Below are 22,499 nucleotides of genomic sequence, written 5' to 3'. Positions count from 1 at the left end.
CCACATGTTTCACATTTTATAGTTTTGGTTGGTGATATTATTGCCTAAAATGTGCCCCCCCAACCATGCTGTCCAGAGCATGTTGTCAAAGTACGGTAGCATGCTACCATGTAAGAAGACTGTGATGTGCCTTACAAAGAAAACACAGGCGTGTTCAGCAAGCTCCACTCAGGCGTGAGTTATAGCACTCTTGGCCGTGAAGTCAAGGTTGAGGAAGAAACTGTGCATTTAATAAGGCTTCCTCCAGCAGAGACACACATTAAACAGGGCCATGTATTGATCAGTTGGTAACAACGTGACGACCAGAGACTCGCAGGAACCTAAACCTCTGCCCGTCCTAGGAGCACTGGGTCAGTTGTCACAGCCAGGGTCTCAGCAGTGTATGTTAGAGAGCATCACTGATGCACATAGTGAGAATCGGCGTGTTCGCAATGTAGAAATTCCTAATAAGATCTTGAGATTCTTTTTGGGACTCCCAGAGATGTGTGGCATTACTGACGTCACTTTGTGTCCTGCTAAAAGGTACGAATATGGAAAACCATCCTCGTCGTTCTTTCTGTGCCAGTCAGATTCTCTCACTCTTCAGCTCGTCCTACTAATGGAGTTAGTAGGAAGTGCGGCTGAGAGGTGGGCAAAGCAGCAGGTCCTGGGCTTGAGGACTCTCACCTTTGTTGGAATGTCCAGGCTTAAGGTGGCAAATTTATCTGGTGAAAAGGAAAGTGGAAATATCTCAGAATCAACAAGAAGAGTCAGTTCCCCCAAAGCATAACCTAAGAGAATCAGGCCATGTTTCTAATAGTAACCTTGAACTGTTAATTTAGTGTTTCCTCCCAGGAACTCTGCAAAGGAAGTTCGGTTTTAGCTGGAGCTTCTAATTAACTCCCAAATTTCTACCACATCAGCAAACACCTAGAGACCACCCTAGCACTTCTCTCTCACCTGGCAGAAGTCAAAGAACTGATGTAGGTGAGAACTACACCATAGGAAATCCCTTTTTCTCTTTGGGAAATGGTTGCTGTATTTCCCTCAGCTTGATTATTTGGGAGGCCTATAATCTCACAGCTGAAAAAAAGGGTACTATTTATGGTATCCAGAATTAAAATGGTCCTATTAATTTATTAAGCTTGACTTTATGTTAGGATCTTTGCTGGCTGCTGGAAACATGGGAATGAAGTACAGGGTCTCTGCCTGAGTATCTCAAGGTCAAATGGGGAAACTTGGTCCTTGTAAAACAGGGAGTGCAGATCCTAAAAGAAAAAGCAGACATGGGGCTTGAGGCAGCACGTCGCCCCCAAAGGGGTATGATGAGGATGGGTAGGTTGAGGTAGGTTTTTGCTGAAACAAAATCTGCAAGGTGGAGTAGGAATGGACAGCATCCCAACTCTGGGGGCGCAATAGAGTAGCGGGGCGTTCCATGACGCAGAGCTGTGGAGTGGGGAAGGGAACACTTCCGAGAGAGAAGACTGAATCATAAGCAGCTTTGAAGGCTACAGATGGAGGAGAAAACCTCTGAAAGAGCTCACAGAGGGGAAGAGAGGAGTTATATGATATCTGCAGTCCTTTGGTTAATCATTACTGTGAATGCACCATGCACTGAGCATGCTGAAGGATAAAGGAACAGTGTGGCTGTTGGAAGTGCACCAGGTAAACTAACCAAGAGAGAAGCAGCAGAGATACAGTAACAGAGAGGCTAGAGAGGTAAAGTAGCATAGAATTTGAACAATAGCTGGAAGAAATAAGAGAAGGGACAGCGATGCAGGTTTGGCAAGATAGCAATATGCTCAGCTTGGGATATTCTAAATAGGAGATCTTATAGTCTACCCCACGGAGTACACAGCAGGTGGTCAGACAGCTGGGGTTGATTTCAGGAGAGAGGTTGGGCTGGGAATGATGATCAGTAATTACACAGACTTGGAATCCAAGGGTTCACATACACAAAGCGAGTGTGTCCTGTTGGGAATGGAAGAAGGCCACAGAAACCTGCTTCAGGGAAACTATGGTTTAAAGGAGGATAAGCATGAAATAGAACTCTAGAGGAAGCAGCCAGATACAAAGAAGGAATAGAATAGTGCCAGGGATGATGGGGGTGTGGGGAGTGTCATGGAAGAGGGCATGGTCAAGGAAATGCAGTGATACAAGGAAGGAAAGCACAGTGTCCATGGCCATTCATGGCCTGGAACAAGTTCAGTGGAAATGCAGGGAGGAAAGCTACTTGTCCTGGCTAGAGGTGCAAGATGTGGTGAGGAAACAAATGTAGACCAACTTGAAGAAAAACTGGACTTTGAAGGGGCTGATAGGCCCCGGGAAGGTAAGGAGGGCGTGTGACATTGCCGGGTAGGAATGAACCCAGCTGTTCCCCAACAACAGAATGTGGGCAAACTGTCCAGTTGCACATGACTATAGAACACAAGGTGGAAACCTCAGGATGAGGAATCGAGAGTACAGGAGAGGATCAAGGACCCAGTAAGTCTGGGGTCAGGAATTCTAACAAGAGATGTTATGAAAACCTATGGAGAAGGATTAAGTATGAGGTTAAGACCCCTGGGCCCTACCTCTGTTTCTTAATGGCTCTTAGCCATAGAAAAGTACTCTCACTGAGCCTGAGTAGTACACTTGTTACACAGTAAGGGAAGGATGCTCCACCTGGCCTGTGTCCCTGACTGCAGCAAGCATTCAACAGGACAACAGGTGTGAAGGACACCTTGGAAACCAGGAGGCCCTGTGCAGTCCGGAGATGCCAGGAGCCTTCTTGCCAACCTGGTCTTTTGCAAAGTTGCCTCTTTGTGCCAAAGTTGCTTCAGGCATCGAAGGAAGACTTGCTTTCAAAGTCCAAACAGGATCTCTGTCTTCTGTGGATGGCTTTTTTCTTATGCACCAAAGATGATAAGTTCTGTAGATACACAAGAGGAACATTTTTTAAAATAAAAATGAGAAGATATAAAAGAACATTAATCACTAATCACTTTAAAATGTGGAGGGGGCCAGTGTTGTGACACAGTGAGTGAAGTCATGAACTACAATCCCAGCATCCTGTATGTGTGCGGGTTCCTGCTCTGATTCTGAGATAGCTCCCTGCTAAGGTGCTTCTGGAAGCAGGGGGAAAAGGCCAAAGTACCTGGGCCCTTGTCACCCACATGGGAGATCCAGATGAAGCTCCCGGACCCTGGCTTTGACCTGGCCAAGCCCCAGTTATTGTGGCCATTTGAGGAATGAACCAGCAGATGGGAGATCTCTCTTCTCCTTTCTGTGTGAATATACCTTTCAAATATCTCAAGTTTTTAAAAATATAAAAGATTAAAATGGACAGAAATGTACATGAAAAAGTAGGCATCTGGCAAATGTTTGGCATAACCGGTTAGGATGGTTGCCTGGGATGCCCACATCTCCTATCATAGTCTGTGGGTTCGATTCCTGGTCCTGCTGTCCATTTTCGCTTCCTACCAATGAGCACCCTGGAAGGCAGCAATGATGGCTCAAGTACTAGGTCCCTGCTACCCACAGGGTAGACCCAGACTGAGTTGGTAAGTCCTGGCTTTCTCTGAGGTTGACTTCCTGGCTCCTAGATTTGACTTGGCCCAGCCCTGCTTTGAGCATTTTGAGGCATGGGATAGGGGAAGATCTCCACCACCAACCAATTCTTTCCTTCAACTAGACAAACATAAGTAAACAAACTTATGTCTAGATATCTAAAGTTTCAGTTGTGACCCTTGGAAGATAAGCTTGGTTGACATCACTGCCATAGAGCAAGATGACATTCCATCATGCTTCCTACAGTGGTATGGCTGTAGGGCAAGAAAGCCACAAAGATGCCTATTTCCTTGCTAGCTATAAATTAGTCCTTCCCCACCAGTCCAATAAAACACATGCTTCTATAGTATCTGGTATGCCATTGCTAATGTCCATGTTTTTCTAATTAATATAAAATAGAAAACACCTGTGCTTGTTATTTTAGACTAAAACCAGGATTTCAAACTGATATGCTGTGGGTCAAGGCCATCTTTGTAAATATGTGTCATTCAACCCATAGTTGTTTTTTTTAACTGCTATATTTTCTATTTAAACAGACCAACATGTATCACCTCTTGGAACATGAGAAGATTAGGTGGCACAAGGCAGGACTTCCATTGTCCCACATGCCAAAGTGACCAGAGCTGCCAGTCTCTGCATCCCACTTCATCCTAAAACCCCTACCCCAGCAGTGCCCAAAGGTCCTAGGGACTTTAGCATGTATGATCCCGGATTTAAATCCAAGCCAGTGTAACATACAGTGGAAGAGAAGATATTGTTTCTAAGGATAGAGAGGTTAAAATAAGAAAAAACAAAGTCAACTTTGCCCCTCCCAGATACTTGGAGTGGGGAGACTGAATCTCTTGAATAATTTTTGCTGCTTTAGCTTAAAGCTCCACAGACAGAAGCATCAACTCTCTAGGTACTTTCTGTGTATGACACAGATTAAAATGCAAGCAACACTGCCTTTGGGAGAGGCCACGTGCATAGCCCCAAAGAAAAATGTGTATTGCTTCAGAAGCTAAGTGCAGTTGGCCCAGAGATCCCAAATGTGCTTACTCTCATCAAGTGCGGAAACTTTGCTACCCTGTGCCTGGTTGGGAAGACTATGCGGTCAACCACACTTCTCGTTTTAGAGCTCGGAAGGTAGAGCTCATTCCAGGCTCATTAACACCAGCATACTGGTCTCAGCCAGTCTGTGCCCCATGGAAGAAATAGTCCCAAGCAATGCAGTCTTTTGGCCCCGTCAAGTGGGCCTGTTGTCTGTGGGATTTCCTGTTCTTCAGTCCCAGAGCAAAAGGCAATCCCTGCACTCCCCCTGCCACACACATGCACACACTACCAGCTTTGGCAGTCCAGAGGCTTAAAGAGGATCGTTTGTTTTCATTATAGCTCCTTAAACCCTTCCTTCCTTTCTCATTAATGAATCTCCAGTCTTTCATCCAAAAACAAAAACAAAAAAACAAACACAAAAGAGGACCTGACAGCGGACCTAGCTAAGTGGCTGGTGCGCATGGCTGGGCTGGGTTTAGAGAAGAGACGGCCATTTACTGATTGCGAGCAAGGAGGGGTTGACATCCTTGGTTAGTATGCTAATTTCATCTCCAGCATTTAATATTCAGATCAGGTTTGTGCAGGCCCTCCAGAGCTGCTCAGGCCAAGGATGGGTGGCTGTCTGCCTTGCAGCATTGAACTCTCACTGCATGAATTACATCAATACACAAACACTCAGTGTGTGTCGACTTCATTCTCCCTCCCTCTTACAGAGACCCTCAGACACGGAGTCACAGAGGCACACACACTCACTCTGCACGTGATGCTGTCACATGCACACACACACACACACACACACACACGCAAATACTGCAGACACGGCTCTGTGCTCCCAGAAGACACACAATGTGAGGTGCTCAGTTCATCTTCCTGTGAGCCTCCAAGGCTCACTGTCCCAGGGTCTGTTTCTCCCACTGAGGACCTCGGAATGCACTGAGCAGTCAAAACTGAGAGAGCAACATGAAAACTCAAAGCCCCTTCACAAGGAGGATGTCTTATCTCTTGTGGTTCCAGAAACCATATAGAAACCCTCCTTTCTCAAGTAAGAGAATCGTAGATCTCAGGGAATACCCAGGAGGAAAAGCCAGTTCATTTTTTGCCTTTGCAACATTGTGTGGAGCCCCATTGACGGTTGGTTTCGGACTCATCAAGCCACAGCTGGGTGACAGCAGAAGGCACCTCCCCACCTAACTCCCACATGGTGGTCCAAATGGCAAGAACAAGCATCTGGCACGTTTGCTGGAAGCCCAGCCAGTGGAAAACTGAATTTCCTCAAACTCCTTTGCCCAGCCCATCCCTATAACGTTGCAGCTGCTTCCCACAGACAGAACCAGAACAGAGTCCCTACTCTCAGAAGGCACATTCAGGGGGTTGCTGTGAACACACCGAAGCGACTTTGAGCCAAGCGGAAGGTACCAATTGAAAGGGAAGGATGGGTTGGGTTTTTTGTTGGTCAGTTTGATTTGGTTTGATTTTGGATTTTTTTTCTCTGTGTGTTTGGCAAGACCATGCCATCTGCCATGCCACAGGCTCTCTCCTGTCTACCCACTGGCACCCCAGTCCTGTCCTCTTGCATTCTCACAATATTCCATGTCTGGCTAAAGGAACACCAGGCAATCCCAGTCCCTGCCTCCCACCAGGGCAGTGGGTGCTTCCTCCAAGCTTCAGACTTGATTCGCTTGATTTTTTTTTTTTTTTTGGCCCTGATCCAAGATATTTTCCTGTCATCATTTCACTGTCTTTTCCAGTAATCCCTTTTTTAAACATTGCCAACAATTAGTCGATTTATCTGCACCAGCACCATCACCTCCCGCCCACATCTCCACGCACGACACTCCACTGAGCCTCCGTCACTGTCTGGTTTTTGCCTTCAAGTATAAGAAATTACAGCTTCTCATTAGCAAGGGAGCACATTGGCGACGGCTTTGTGTTTACTCACTTAGGAAGTGACGCTGGGCTTTCTCTGGCTTCTCCGGCGCGAACCCAACTACCGCATCTCCTCCGCAAGGCAGTCGGAAGGGACCAGGTTTCTTCTCACTGTCGCTGCTTTCCTTCTTGACTGTCAGCAAGCCAAGGAATCTCCCCCAAAGCTCTTACGTAGGAGATACCAAAACTGTGAGTCTCTTGTACTCCCGGAACATAGCAGGTGCACAGCCAGATGGGGGCTTCCTCCAGCATCCCCAATCCCTGGGACCAGATGTCCAGTCTTGGCTTCCTTTTTTTTTTTTTTCTTGCTGTTGCTCCCTCTTGCTCTTGCACCCCAGGCCATGCTTGTCTCTTGTCCTCTTTCCTGTGTCGTCGACAGCCAGCCACAGACCCAGCCCAAGCTGGGTCCCTCTCGCCTTCTGCGATTTTTCCCCCTGCAGCAGACTTTGGCTGCAAGCTGGATCACCAAAGGCACACGACTTGCTCACAATGAATAATCAATACGGATATTGATCTGGGGAAAATGTTTGTAAATTCCTGAAAGGGAATCAGGAGCAGGGGGCAGGGAGGCTCGTGGGGGACGACGCTGCAGTGTTCAAGGGCGGCAGGAAACAGAACGGCCTTCGGATCCCCAAGTCCGGCTGGCTCCGAGGTGACGGGTGCGGGAATGCGTGCGGACGAGGGTGCGCGCAGTGAGGAGGGGGGCTCCACTCTCATTTCTCTACAGCTGCTTTCCCTGAAGAAGCAGGAGCCAAGTGCTGGGGAGCCCCCGTCAGCGCCATGTCTTGGCTGCGGGCCAGCCCTGTTTTGTTTTCATTATCACACGCTACTTTGCAATTTGCATAAATACAGGGTTATTTTTTATCGTGTCGCCCAAAAGATAGAAGGGGGGAAAAAATGGAAGTCTTTGTTGTGAGAACGAAGGGGCTTGCTGCCTACTCATCGGGGCTGAGGATTTACCTCCAAGGCAGCATTTTGGAGCTTGTGTGGACCAGGCTCTAGAAGACACGTACACGGACAGGGTCGTGTTCATTGCACAGGGAAGGGAACATAGCAGCCATCGAAAATGGCATTTACTGACAACAGCAGGGCACTCAGCTTGGTGAAACCAAGTATTAGGAACCCACTTTCCTCTGGGGAGAAGCCGAGACTTGGGCAAGCTGGGTGGGGCCCGAGAGGAGCCCCTGGAACTAACCCCTGTCCTGGTGAAACCCATTGCCCACATCCCAGTGAGCATGAACTGTTGCTCCTTGGTGGGAAAGGCAGGCAGGACAATGAACCCCAGCGTGCTTCTTCGGACAGCTCCCTACTCCTCCACCCCCACCCCACCATTCAAAAGTTAGAGAGGGTGGAAGCAGATGGAACCTTCCCACCCAGCTGCGGCACCCTGACAGCTTTCCCCGGAGTGAGCCATTGTTCTGCAACTGTGTCGTTTCCTCACCTTCCCTACAGCTACCACCGATCCGCCCAGCCCTTCAACTGGTACTTGCCCCAGTTTTCTCCCTTTGCGTGGGTTGTGCGGCTTCCGCTCGATTCTCCAGTGTCTTGAACGTGGACACAAATATGTATGCAGCTGAACCACAAGCCATTGGCTGGTGCCTCCTGCATGCTCCTCTTAGCAGCAGAGGTGAAGCCTCTGACCCCCAGGGTCATGCTCCAAAGTGACAGGCAATACTCAGGCAACTTGAGGGTAGAGGGTGTGGTGCCGCATTTCAGAAACGCTTTCTTTCTCAAGTCATGAGATCCTCCTCCACGCTTGGATTTCCATTCATTTCATCTCTCCCTACTCTGTTTTTGCAGTTTGCAAAATCTCTTTGGGATCATTCTCCCTCTTCTCCCATGCCCCTGTCTGCCTTCACCTGGCCTGGTGGCTCAGGGGTGTGTCACAGTTGAGATAACCATCTGCAGCAAGACCTCCCCACGAGTATTCAATCCCAGCTCCCAGGTCCTGAGATGAGCCGTCTGCTTTATCAGGAACACTGACTTTTCTATTCCTTCTGTCTCTCTGGCTTCTGATTAGCCCCCACAATCCAATTAACACAGGAATTTATATCACACGGGCTGAGGTGCCACTTCTGGTCACAGCAGCTCAAACCTGCTCACAAATCCTGCCGATCGCCATCTTTCTGTGACACTCACGAATCCCAGCATCAAGCCTGCCTTGGAGGTATACCTGCAAAGGTATGCAGGAATATCTAATTGCACAAGAAGCCAAAGAGGGTGGCTCCCATGGATCTTCAAGTGTGCCTGAAGCTTCCCGAAGATGTATCTTTCCCCCTCCAACTCTACACCTGCTCATGCTTCTAGTGGGCATCAAAGAGGTGGATGGAGGTGAATGTTACAGAACATCAGAAGTGATGTAATCATAGCACATCATGTATTTTTTGGTCTTATCACAGAGACATTTATTATAAAACTCCGGAGTTTTTAGAAATTGGCTAGTTTCCTGTCTCCAGCAAATTTGTGCCCCCAAAATAGTCAAACTATTTTTAAAAGCTCCATGCAGAGAAATCCCATTATCTTCGTTGTTATTCCATTTTAGTGGCATATAATCTTGATAGACTATCTGTGACTTCATTCCAAATTTACCCTTACATGCACCAATCTGCAGCGTCTATGCACGCATCTAACTGTACTCATCCATATATCAGCTCTGCATTCTGCTTCTCATCTGTTCATCCTTGGGCGTCTTGCTATCCATTTCCTAAGCATGTATTGATCTATGAATATCTTTCTATTATCTGTCATCTACTTGTCTATCCATTTGTATCTCTATTAATTCACTCATCTGTATTAGCCATTTGTTTTTCTATTCGTGTATCTATCCATTCAGTCATGTATCATCTGCTTATCATTTACCATTCCCTTTTTTCTTTGTGTCTTTCGCTAGCTATGATCTTAACAGAACCCCAGATTCACATTCTTGATCAATTTTTTAATTAAATAAGGCCCAGTTTCCAAATGAAAATCTAAAAGTGCTGTAAGACTTAGTTGTCTGGTTTCCAGGTCAACTAGACAAATGGCAGTAAAATCACATGATTTTCAGTGAGTTATAAACTACAATAATAAGATTTTTTTTAAAAAACATTGACTTATTCATTCAGAGTGGAGTTACAAAGACAGGCAGGAACAGAGAGAGATTCCATCTACTAATTCACTCCCCACTGGGCACAACTGCTGGGGCTGGACCAGACTAACATCCAGAACCAGAAACTACATCCAAGCCTTCCGTGTGTGTGATGGGGGCCCAGCAAGCACTTAGGCCAACTTTTTCTGCTTTCAGCGAGCTGCGTCAGAAATGGAGCAGCCAGACCTTAAATGGTGGGCTTCAGAGACAGCGACATAACTTGCTGTACCACACACAGTGCCATCCTGGATGAAAATATCCTGTATTGGGTACCTAAAATGTTTTCCTTGCTCATAGAATTACATAACCCAATTCCCTTTGAAGCTATGCCTTTAGAAAAGAGGAATTCCAGATACTGTCTAAATGTAAATCTTGTTCAGTCATTCTATCTACCACTGAGCCAGCCTCATGCAAAGTAATCCAATTCAGCCAGAGTAAACTTTAGATTACTTTTATCATGAAGTAAACCACATAGCCAAACCCAAAAATGATTATGCATCTATACAGGCTTGGATTCCTCCTGTGTCCAGGTTGGGCATTGGGTAGCAATTTGAGAACTAAAAATAGATTTGTTTGCCTCATTACTTTTATTTGAAATATTTTCAAACCTGGGCCAAGTTCAACAGCTTCTCAGCATGACCCTAAGCTCTTTAGCTATAAAGAAATGGGTCAAGCAAAGCATCCCTGAATTGGAGATAAATGTAAATGAGCAAATATCATTTCTGCTCAGGACCAAAACCCCAGTCTTTTGCTATGAGTGGGACAGGGTGAGCAGGTTGGCTGGGTTTCCTGTGATTCCAAAGAACCGGTTCCAGTATAGCAGCCAGGTCAGAATCCTCGCTGAGCAGCCAATCTTGTCATTTCTGACCATACTGAACATCTTACCTTGCTTTGCAGGCAGCACTCCCAGTTAAGCATCCAAGTCCATTTGTGTTAGGTGAAGTTCTGGAGTTGTGAGTTCTGGAGTTGAAATCCCCAGAGAGCAGGCAGGGACCATGCTGTGATGCCCTTCAAAAACACAAGTGACACCAAAATCGGCCCAGTTCTTTTCTTGTGTTCTTTTCACGCACTGCATCACCATGGTTCTCAGGATCATGTGGTAGTCAGAGATGAGCTGCTGCAGCCTCGGCTCTCATTGCACCTCTGCTTGTCCTGCTAACTGGGTTACAACTGACCTGGGGCCTGGGACCCCTGATTTCCTTGAGTTTCATTTGAAAAGTAAGCTTTTAAGTCAAAGAAAATGCTTTACTATACTACTAATAATAATATTGCCACTTTAAATATTCATCCTTCTTTCAACACAATTGGAAGGTATGAATTTTATTTATTCTTTAGAGAATCATAGGACCTTGTTAGCACAAGCATGCAGGGTTATGTATACAGTGGTTCAGGTATTAGCCAAATGCCTGTCACTTGGTTGTTACACTCAGATAAAAAGTGTGGCAGTTAAAGACCTGCTCATGAATCGACTACCTATGGCTACATCCTGTTACTGGGGCAAGCATTTGGCTCAGCGGTTGAAATGCTGATTGGGACACCTACATCCCAAAGCTGGGGGACTTTGGTCGGCTCCTCATTCTAGCTTTGTGCTACAGCATGTCCTGGGTGAGAGGCAGCAGATGATGACTCAAGTGTTTGAGTTTCTGCTGCTAATGTCAGAAATATGGAGAATATGGGCCCTTCTCTCAATTTTGCCCAGGCCCACTCTTAGCATTGGCAGGTATTTCAGAAGTGAACCAGTGGATGAGATTCTGTCTTTTTGCTTCCCCCCACCAAAAAAAAAAGTCCAATAAAGAAACCAATCCACAATTTGATGCCTTGTTGGCCAGGGTTATTAAGCTTCTCTGATGCTCCTTTTTCTTAGCTGTGAAATGAAGGTAATAATTGTACCTAATGCATGGGAATGTTGTGATGATTAAGTGAGATTATACTTATAAATCACTTCACCTAGAGCCTACACATAATGAGGGCTCAATAAAATTTATTAGAATAATTATCATTATTGTTGTTTTACCTTTGATGTCTTTGTATTAAAAACTACCACTCTGTGATCCAGCATCTATGACTAAATCAATTCGTTTAATTCAAAAAAATAGATTATCCTCTAGTCACCAAGGAAGGGAGAAAAGGATAATATTAGAAGTCTCTCCTGCTATGGAAATCAGAAAAGTTTTTTCTTAAAATTTTTTGTAATAGATTCTGTCCTCCCTGCCTAAAGCCGGATCTTTATACCATGATATAAAACTCCTTATATAAATCAGCTTCATCCCCCCCCCCCCATCGGAGATGTGATTTTTCTCTAACCTACAACAATCCTACTAAAATCTTACCAAGAACCACAGGCTAAAAAGAATATTGTCAAAACTTTGTCCCTCCTTTTTTTCTCTTTACTTTATTATCTCCTCATTTTTTTGTCATTTAACTCCAATTATGAGATGCTAAGTGCTTTTGGAAATTTCATTGTTAATATCTTCTTACAGTGCTATTAACGTAAATCAAGTTTAATAGTGTCCCAGCAAGTGTAAAAGCAATCAAAAATTCAGTACTCACGAATCATTCTGTAATTTCAGCATAAAATGTTAATAGAAATAATATCTAATACCATAAAATATCAGTAAATTCAACTTTAAATATACATGATGAATTACTTCACTGTCCTATAGCATTTGTGAAATATACTAGCGTAAGTACCTAATTGGCCAAACCGTACCTTGATCATGCTCAGCCCATCAGAAGTGCCCCCTTTGACTGCATCCTTAGTGGCCAATCACAGTGAAATAAACAGTCATTGAAGCTTGTGTGCATTCAAAACACATCAAGTTGTTGGGCAATAGGGGAAAATGGCTCCGGGTCAAAAGTGGGAAATCCAGTCAGCTTGAAGGAATTCAGACAAACATGAACGAAAGTTAAGAGTACTCAAAGCTGAGTGCACCGATGGGCCACTGTGAGGCTGTAGACTCAGTGCTATCCACATAGACATGGCTGAAGAATAGGCTCCATGCTCAGGGGGCTGCGTTCTCAGTAGACTATTCATGACCAAGATACCTGCAGCTACTATTACAGATTGTGTGGTGAAACAGCTATGATAGGCAACACCTGTGGAAGTCACAAATGGGCCCTTGTTGGTTGACTAATGTTAAAAGTTGATCAAGTTGGGACACCTTAAAATAAAAACTGCGTGTACTGCAAGTATTTAACTTAAAACAATGTGTACCTTCTCTCATGAGTCCTCTTAGAGGGGATGCAGGCTTGCCTGAATGATCTATGTCAGGTTGGACATGATCCACCACCATACTGGCTTGTGTAGGATCCAGTTTCTGTTTCTGTAAAAAGAAGATGTAAGGGACCAGGGAGGCCACAGGAGTGCAGACTCCCTAAGCCACAGTGGCTCTGCCTACCTCACAGTTTTCTGGTGACTCACCTGAATGTGTCTGCAAAATTCATTTAGATATCATAGAAACAACTTTTGTCCCTGTATATGATCAGTTTGTGTTTGTTTAATGAAGTTGTGAATTGCATTAACAAGATGAACTTCCATCAAGAAGTTTGGGGACAAACACAAATGGAAGTTTCTCACCTAACTGGTGCAACCAAAGTTGCTGCAGACCCCAAGGTATAGGTTAATATCTGGGACCCCAAGGAGCACTGTCATTGTCAAGCACTGGGATTTCTGTAGGGGGTGGTGAATGACTGTGAGTCCACTGATTAGGGAGAGGGTGTTGTTTGAAGAGTCCAGAAGCAAAAGAGGCATTGTTGAACTAGAATTCACATGAGCCAGTACTCAGCTTGTACTCTGACTATGGGGAGCACAGGATTAGTGGGTTCTGACATCAGAAAGGCAAGTCATTGTCTTGTACCCCTAATTGAACAGCCTTACTGTGGACCTGACACCCAGGCATGGACATTTGTTTCAATATGTTAAGGAGCAGTTCTTTGGTAAAGCACTTACAATATCCGCATCCCCTCTTGGAAGGCCAGGATCTGAGTCCCGGCTCCACATCCAGTGTCATCTTCCTGCTAATGTACACCTGAAAGGCAGCAAGTGGTGGCTGAAATTCTTGGATCTCTTATCCCCATGAGCTAAACTGGAAAGAGTTCCTGTTTTTGACCTAGCCGAGCTCTGACTGTTGCAGGCATTTACAGAGTGCAAAGGGTGGATAGGAGCTTTGTCTTTCTGATACTCATTCTCCTTCTCTCCCTTTCTCCCCACAACTCCTCCATTTTCCTTCATCCTTCTCTCCCACTCTCTACTCTTTCTCTCCCCTGTCCCCACCATTTCTCTTTTCCATTCTCTCCTCCAACTGAATAGAGTAAATAAATGAACATATTTTAAAGTTTTTAAAAGCCTGGCTTCATTTAAAGACTGTAAAACTGTTCAGAAAAACAGCCCTCAAATGTTTACCCTCTGTTGTGGACAGTCATCATGATCTGTATTTGTCAAAAAAAAAAAGTTTTTCTAAAACCAGGACTTCCTGAAGTACATAGCACATGTCTATATGATATGGACATGTGTTGGCAAGAACACTGACAACTTTTAAGATTTTATTATTTATGCATATATTAAAATGCAAAAAAAATACCTAATTTCATAATTTTGTGCATATTATCTCCTAGGATGAGGCTTAATCTATTTAAATAAAATCAAGGATCCACTGAAAGGAGAATAGTAGGTTCCAATGAAGGTGGTAGAGGATTAACACTAAATCATGACAGTGAACATCTCATAGTGGACATTTAGAAAAAACAAAGAGGTTGCTAAATTATAGTATCCTATGGTTCAACTGCTTCTACCCTTCAGATTTTTTTCCAAGAATTTATTTATTTTAAAGGTAGAGTGGCAGAGAGAGAGAAGAAAAAGAGAGCTTCTGTCACTTGGATTCAATACCCCCCATATTACCAGAACAGCCAGCACTGGGCCAAGCCAAAGCCAGAAACTCCATCTGAGTCTCCTACATTAACGGCAGGGGCCTAAGTGCTTGAGCCATCTTCCACTGTAATGTTAGCCAAGTCCAGCTTTCATTTCTGTCATTCATGGGAAATAGCTTTAATATGTATCTAGACATTATCTCCCATCTCAAGGTTATCTAGATCTTCTCCCATATCCATCTTCTAAAGCTCTTACAGTTTGCATTTTGCATTTTGGACTGCGATCCAGTTTGAGTTAATTTTTGTGAAGAGTGTAAAATTTATCTGATACCACTTATTGAAAAGACTGCTCTCTAACGTTTGGGTTTTGCTCCTATGTCAAATGAGTTGACTGTACTTGTTGGCGTCTGTTTCTTGGCTCTGCATTTGGTTTCATTGATTTATTTGTGCTGTCACCAATATCCCACTGTCTTGATTACCATAGTTTACTGCCAAGTCCTGAAGTCAGATGGTGTCAGGCCCCCAAATTTGTGCTTCCCTCTCAATATTGTGTTGGCATTTGGAGATACCATTCATCTAGAGTCACTGTGTCAGTAATTACAGAATAACTTGTAGTATGTTGTTTGAGATTGCACTGAATCTATAAAACCTGTTGGGAAGAATTGACATGCCAACATGTTAAGTCTTCTTATCAGTGAACATTGAATTATTTGCCAATTAATGGGTTTTCTTTTCTTTTACCAAACTTTTGTAGTTTTCTTCCCACAGATTATATATTTTGTTATAGATTTTAATTTTTTATTCTAGATTTTATTATCTTTTTATGTAAAATTTCACTTGTGGTGAGACTAAGGTAAACAGTGTTGTATTTTTAATTTCAAATTCCATTTGTTCATTACTGAATATAGAATGATTATGGACTTTCACATTTATTAACATTGTATCCTGAAACCTTGCTAAAAAACACTTATTACTTCCTGGAGGGTTTTTTGGTCACATCTTTTAGATTGCCTAAATAAACTCATCATGTGCTCAATGAACAGCAACATCTTACTATCTAAGAGAAAGGAGTAAGACCTTAAAAATATTTCAGATGTTTTATTTGTTTATTACCTCCCATCCATTGATTCACTCCCTGAATGCCTACAGCAGCAAATATTGGGTCAGTATGAAGCCAGGAGCTGCGAACTCCATCCAGGTCTCCCACATAGGTGACAGGGGCCAAAATAAGCCATTTCTTGATGTCCCCAATGGTGTATATTAGCAAGAAGCTCGGACTAAGGGCAGGGCCTGGAATTGAATCTAAGTGTTCCAATATGGGATACCAGCATCCCAAATAGCATCTTAACTGCCACGTCAAATATTCACCCCCAGATACTTTAAACATGCAACCTTTCAGTCTTACTTTCTGATGCTCATAGAGGGGAACTCAGTCACACCTGGCAAGTATCTTGTTCATCTTTGAAAACTAATTATAACCAATGGTAGCTATTTCAGGATCTGTAGTTTCATAGAAACACAAGAAAAAGATGCTTGAAGCTTCTGGAAAATATTCAGAGATGAGCCAAGAACAAAGTTCAATACTGAGTAGGAATAACCTACTTGTCTAGCAGTAGGGGTATGTTGAATATATGGTAGATGTATGCAATCATATATGTATGATGACATCATGACATGTACGTACAAGATGGCAACACACCATACCTTGATAAATGACTTAATAAGCTACAAAATTGTGTTGACAGATCTCAGCTTTTTTGTAAACTTATTATTTATTTCTGAAATTGTTCATTGTAATATTTTTGAACTGTGCTAGATCACAGTAGCTGAAGCCTCAGTAAGTGAAACCATGGATGAGCAGGAACTAGCGTACCATCCTACAGGAATCATAATACCTGACCTCACCCCAGTTCTGTCAGCATCCTACTCAAAGCTCAACCTTAACTGCAGCTTCCATCATATTCACTGTTGTCACAAACATCTCACCACTATTTTTAATGTCTTAAAAGCATGCTTGAATGGCAGAATAACAGAGAGATCTTCCATCTACTAGTTTACTGTATAAATAGCTAGAATGGCCAGAACTGGGCTGGGCCAGATCAAAGCCAATAGCCAAGAACTACATCTGTGGTCTCCCAGATGTGTGTCAGGGGTCCGGGCTCTTGGACTACCTTTACTACTTTCCCAAGTATATTAGCAAGAAGCTGGATTGGAAATGGAACAATACCAGCCCTTTTTTTATTTTTAAAATATATGTAGTATCTCAAAATGTAGACTTGTATATGAGTAATCTATTAAATAAAATATATTCTCATGTGTAAAATTGTATGGAAATTTCACAAAAGGAGGCCAGGGCTGTGCCACAGCAGCTTAAGCCATGATTGAATACCAACATTCCATATTAGAATGCTGGTTCAAGTCCCTGCTGTTCCATTTCCTGTCCAGCCCCCTACTGATGATATACCTGGATGGCAAGGAAAGATCAAGTACCTGGGGCCCTGTTCCCCACATGGGAGACACTTGCTTCACACTGTCCCAGCTCCAGTTGTTGCAGCCATTTGGAAAGTAACCCATCAGAAGGAAGACCTTTCTCTCTCTCTCTCTCTCTCTCTCTCTCTCTCTCTCTCTCTCTCTCTCTCCTTCTCTCTTTCTCTCCCCCTTCCTCCCTCTCTCCCATCCTCTCCATACCCCCTTCCTTTTCTTCCTTCCCTCCCTCCCCGTCAGTTTTCCTTTCAACTAAATAAATCATCTTTTTTAAAAGTTTAAGATTTATGAATACAGATGGCGCAGTGCTTTTATTTTCTATTTTTTGCATTTTCAAAATTTTCTGCAATGGCAACATATGTCTTTTGTGAGCAGAAAAAAGGACATGATATAATATATAAATCAATAGTTAGGTATCTATATACATAAAACAATGATAAAGATAGATAGGTAGATTACAAAGCATGATACCACAGCCTAACATGCAGAATTATTTTTATTTATGAGCCTGTTGGCTTTAATGCTAACAGTTTTATGCCTCTGGAAGCACATTTATCTTGTAAGCCTTGATTTCCATGATGATCATGACCAGGGATTGGGCTATTATGATCAGCCTAGTTTTCTTCTTAGATGTATTTCATATGGAGAGACAGTTTTCAGAGAATTCAAATACAAATCCACAGAACTAAGACAATATCAAAAGCATGTAACCATGCTGAGCCAGTTCAGAAGAATCTTGTCATCTGTGGTACTCTTTTCACTTTGAGCTTGGGCACCTCTGGGTAGAGGAAGCAGTGGGGAGAGTGAGGAGATGCATCAGTATCCAGCTCCAGGTCTCCCTGGGGACTTCCTGACCCCACCGCCCAACAGGTGACTGCCTTTCTCAATTCTTTGCCTCTCCCAGTTTGTCTCCCTCCTTGGTCAGCTCCTTCCCCTGCCTCCACTCTTCCGGACTTGTACTGTGAACCTTCAAGCTCTTCCCTTCCTCCATCCTGACACAAGCTCAGCCTTCTGGGGAGGTCAGAAGGAATTCAAGTTCAAAACCTCCAATGCATAATCTGGATTACAACAGTAGGGGTTCCCCCTTGCTTTCCAAGAGTCTCCATTGGCACTGAGTTCCCTGATGCAACATTCCAGGACTGAACCCTTGGGTTCCTTGCTCTTGGTAATAGCGTCCTTCTCACATATAGTCTAATAACTATCAGATAAGGCCAGTACCTCCTTGGAACTCTGTTGCCCCCTGGGAATTCTGTTGATTCCATCCTCACAACACCTATATGCACATGTCCATCATCAAGGTGGCCCAAAGACTCCACTACCACACAGGGCATTTTTGCATAAATTAGAAATTTGAAGACCACTGTTGGAAGACAAACTTTTCAAGAGCTAGAGAATGCAATCCCTCTAGCCCTTGGCTTGACGTACATAGAGAACATAGACTCAGCTCCCACTAGGCCCTTGTCCAGATGTGCAGCATTGAAGACTACACAGTGAACACAACGGGGATTGCATAGGCAAAGGATTCTAGGGAGTCCTGCATGGTATCTCTGACCTCTCAGAGCCATTTAATACACAAAGATGTGTTAAAGGCTTTGAGAAATCATGGAAAGTGAGACCTGCTTAATTTCCTTTGACATAGCATCTCTCTGCCTTGTTTGTCAATGGAAAGCCACCCATTTGTTAAGCTTACTTATTTCTGGTCATCTTCTTAAAAGGCAGGGAAATTAAGAGAGGCATACAGATCTTCCATCCACTGGTTCACTCTCCAGCTGCCCATGACAGCCCCAGCTAAGTGACTCCATGTGGGTCTCCTGCATGAGTGGTAGGGTCCCAAGTGTTTGATCCCCCGTCTGCCACCTCCCTGGATGCATCCTCAGGAGGCTGGATGCAAAGTGGAGCTGTTGATATTCTAACTACAATATAGGATGTGGACATCCCAAGCAACATTTTAACCCACTACATCACAATACACCCATCCCATCTTTAATTTTTTTTTATTTGCTCCTCACTAACATATCCTAAAACTAAACTCATCCAGTTTCTTAGTACCCTTCTGCCCGCCGAAGACAACATTCATGTCTCACAGACAGATTGCTAGATAAGGCCAGGGCAGAAGTAGCCACCAAAACCACATCTACTTACTGCCTCTGGGTCATCTCTTTATTTCTAGACCTCCTGTCACCAACTGTTTGTCAAGATAGTGGTAGGAAATGGCAGTACGTCTCAGACAACGTGGCTTCATGGGTCTAACATGGCCTGGACAATCAACTGAATATATCTCTGTAGCCATCCTGACCTAGTCATCAGACCTCACACAAAATCTCAATTTCTTCTATGGTATGGCACAGGCAGGGACCATTACACCACTCCTAAAACTTTGTGTAATTCTTTATTTACTTGCAGTCTGTTCAACCAGAGCTTTTAGGAGCAAAGACTAGAGTTTATCAGTAAGTATTGGATGAGTGCCTGCAGGCCATTCCATATTAACACATATTGACACATGATTGATATTACCTTCTGTTGGTAATATGACTTGTTCACACCAACACCAGGTCTGTATATATTTTATGGACTTCCAGAAGTTCACAGGAAATGGGGTTATATGTTTTTCACAAAAAAGGTTTGGCATTTTATATATTTATATAGGTATATATACCAGGGATCTTCAAAAGCTCATGGAAAGTGTACATTATGAAAACATTATATATTGATTTAAAAACATTTTTCAGAATTAGGGTCTTTTAATTCTATTTTCCATGAGCTTTACGGAATACTCTTAATCATGGTTACTGCAAGGAACAACAAAAACTAGATTTGAAAAATCTAAATTTCCATCTGAAGATGAATAAAGTGTGATCTAGCTATACAGTGGGATATTATTCAGCCATGAGAAAGAAAGGAAGAAGCAGGTGTTTAGCCTAGTGGGTAAGATGCCCACTTGCCACATCAGAACACTTGGATTCAAATCCCAATTCTGGTTCTTGACTCCAGCTTCCTGATAATGCAGATGCTCAGAGGGAGAGGTGATGAACCAAGTAGATGGACTTCTCCCACCTACATGAGAGAAGCAAATTGTCATCCCAGATCCGTGGTTTGCCTTGGGCCCAGCCCCAGCCATTTCATCGATTGGGAAGTGAACCAGAGGATAGAAGTGCTCTCTCGCGCGCTCTCGCGCTCTCTCTCTCTCTCTCTCTCTCTCTCTCTCTCTCATAATTTTACAAAGAAGAATGAGGAGAAGGAGGAAGAGGAAGATCAGGGAGGAGGAGGAAGAAGGAGAATAGAAGTTGTTTTGACAGATGCTGCAATATACAGGGGCTTTGAGGACGTTATGTTAACTAAAAGAAACTAGAAACAAGGTATCACATATTACGGGATTCCACTTACATTAAATATCCCAAGTGGGGAAATCCATAGACCCACATGCAGACTTCCCATTGCCAGGGTCTGGGGAGAGGAGGAGCTAACCTGATACAGCGGTTGTTAGATTGTTAATATATACAGTGTTTCCACTTGCAGTGGTGAAAAGCTTTCGAAATTACATGGTGATGGTTGTACAATATTGTGAATGTCACTTGTTGCCATTGAATTATATACTAAAATGAGGTGAATGAGAAGCTTTGTTGTATGTATTTTTCTAGTCCAACGAATGCTGAGAAAACTTTGTGCTCCAGGACTAGTTGTAGAGCCAGTAAAGAATTCTTCTCCATAATCTTAGGTTTATTTCCAAAAAGTTTCTCTGGGCAGACCAATCACCAAGTTTCTCTGTCAGACTGGTCACCACACCAGTTTAGCTTTTTGTGCCACTGTTGAGATGCCTCTTGGGATGCCCACCTCCCATCAGAGCACCTGGTTTCACCTCCTCCTTCTGATTTCTCCTTCAGGCAGTGTGCAGCTGGGCATGCCAGTGGGAGTGGTTCTTATGCTTAAGTCCCCGCCAGCCACAGGGGAGACCCGGAAAGAATTCCACATGCTTTTATTGCACATGGCCCGACCCTGGCTATGAGTAATGAGCCAGTGGATGAGATCTCTGCCTCTCTCTCTCATTCTCTCATTCTGCCTTTACATAAATAAAAATACAATAGCTCAAACTTTTAAAATGGTACAATTAAGTAACAGTGGAATTCCTTTTCATCATGCATCATTGCCCACTGGGAAGTTTCTCCGCTTATGAGGGATTCTCTTGGCTTTTACTGTACGTGAAGTATGGGTGAAGCCACACCATGTATTATGCTGTATTCTGGGTACCCCATCCTATGGGATGAGTAGTTCCAAAACTACACTAAGTATGTAACAGATGAAGGACTGGAAGAATAGGAGAGTAGGCATGTGGTGACGCCTTTGGAATTGAACTAGCATACTTTCTGTATGCTGGAAATGACATAAGACCATTCAGATTGCTTATCAATCTCATTTTTCAAATCCTGACATCTATAGGTCAGAATGAGATTATTTTAGATCAACCATAAAGCCACCAGCAGGGGGAAGTATGCCTGGGGAAGCCTGGCCTGCCTTGGGGCCCCAAAATGTCCTGGGCTCCTGTGTAAACAGGGAGCCTTCTTTTGTGCAGTTGGTAGAGAAAAAATAGCCCCATTGTGAGGCTGTGAGGGAAACAACCTTTAATCCTTGCAAAGCCCAATAATATTATGTATATTGACTGAAACCCCATGGAGTGGGCCTGACGGGGGTTTTTTCATTACCAGGGTACATTGTAACCTAGCTACCTTTGAAAAGTAACCAACATCGAGAGGCACTTGACATTTGCAAAGTATTATGGGTGTCCTCTCCATGTCTTCTCAAGTTCCCAAATTGACAATGGTCTTAATTTAAAAGTTAAGCCAGGGGATCAATTGCTTAGTGTAGGGCCAGGTTGCCCTTTTAAAAACAAAACAAGACCAAAAAAAAAAAAAAAAAATACCAAACCCCCGTGGGCTGGTGTGACCTGACTTCCTCATTTGGCTCAGATTTTGGTGGGTCACGTGTTGTCTGGTGTTTGATTTCCGAAGAAGGTGTCTGAACTCCAATGGCCGCACTCCTCCAGGTGCTGCTGAGACACACGAAGGCTGCAGCAGCTGGTAATGAGTGGGCGAAAATGAAAAAGGAACATAAGTAGCTTCTTTAGCAAATCCCCTGGAAATGACACGGAGCCTTGAGGGTCGATACCATCGATCCATCCCAGGGGCTGCAGCCCTGCTGGGTCTGACTCACCTGCCACAGTAACAGCCCGGGGAAAAAGCAAAACAGAGACCAGATCGACAGGGAAAATCAAACTCCAGCCTGCTTTCAGCTCCATCTGTTTGGGCAGTGGCCGTGGGCCAACATTAGAGCAAGGATCAGGCTGAAATCCCCAGGGGAAAACTAAAGTGGGCCTGTGGTCTTGCTTCTGAAACGCTTGTATGCCCTCAGATGATATGTACACCACTGTCTCCTACTGCAGCCCAGATGACTGTGTGGGCCGAGTCTCCTGGACCCAGAAACCACAGAGCCCCGGGGACTTTTTTGGAAGAGTTTGGGCAAGATTGGAGTCTGTAATGGTCAG

The 22,499-nt window shown here is 43.9% G+C and overlaps 1 long non-coding RNA gene across 1 annotated transcript in view; it reads left to right on the top strand.

Annotated features, from left to right (window-relative positions):
* LOC131482273 (uncharacterized) overlaps positions 1–22,499 on the top strand; it is a 444,806-nt gene that overhangs the window by 357,105 nt on the left and 65,202 nt on the right. The window lies entirely within an intron of this gene.

This window comes from Ochotona princeps, chromosome 16, assembly GCF_030435755.1.
Source record: "Ochotona princeps isolate mOchPri1 chromosome 16, mOchPri1.hap1, whole genome shotgun sequence".
Classification (NCBI taxonomy): Eukaryota; Metazoa; Chordata; class Mammalia; order Lagomorpha; family Ochotonidae; genus Ochotona; species Ochotona princeps.
Note: the sequence above shows the minus strand (reverse complement) of the source record. Positions and strands in the feature narration are given on the sequence as shown.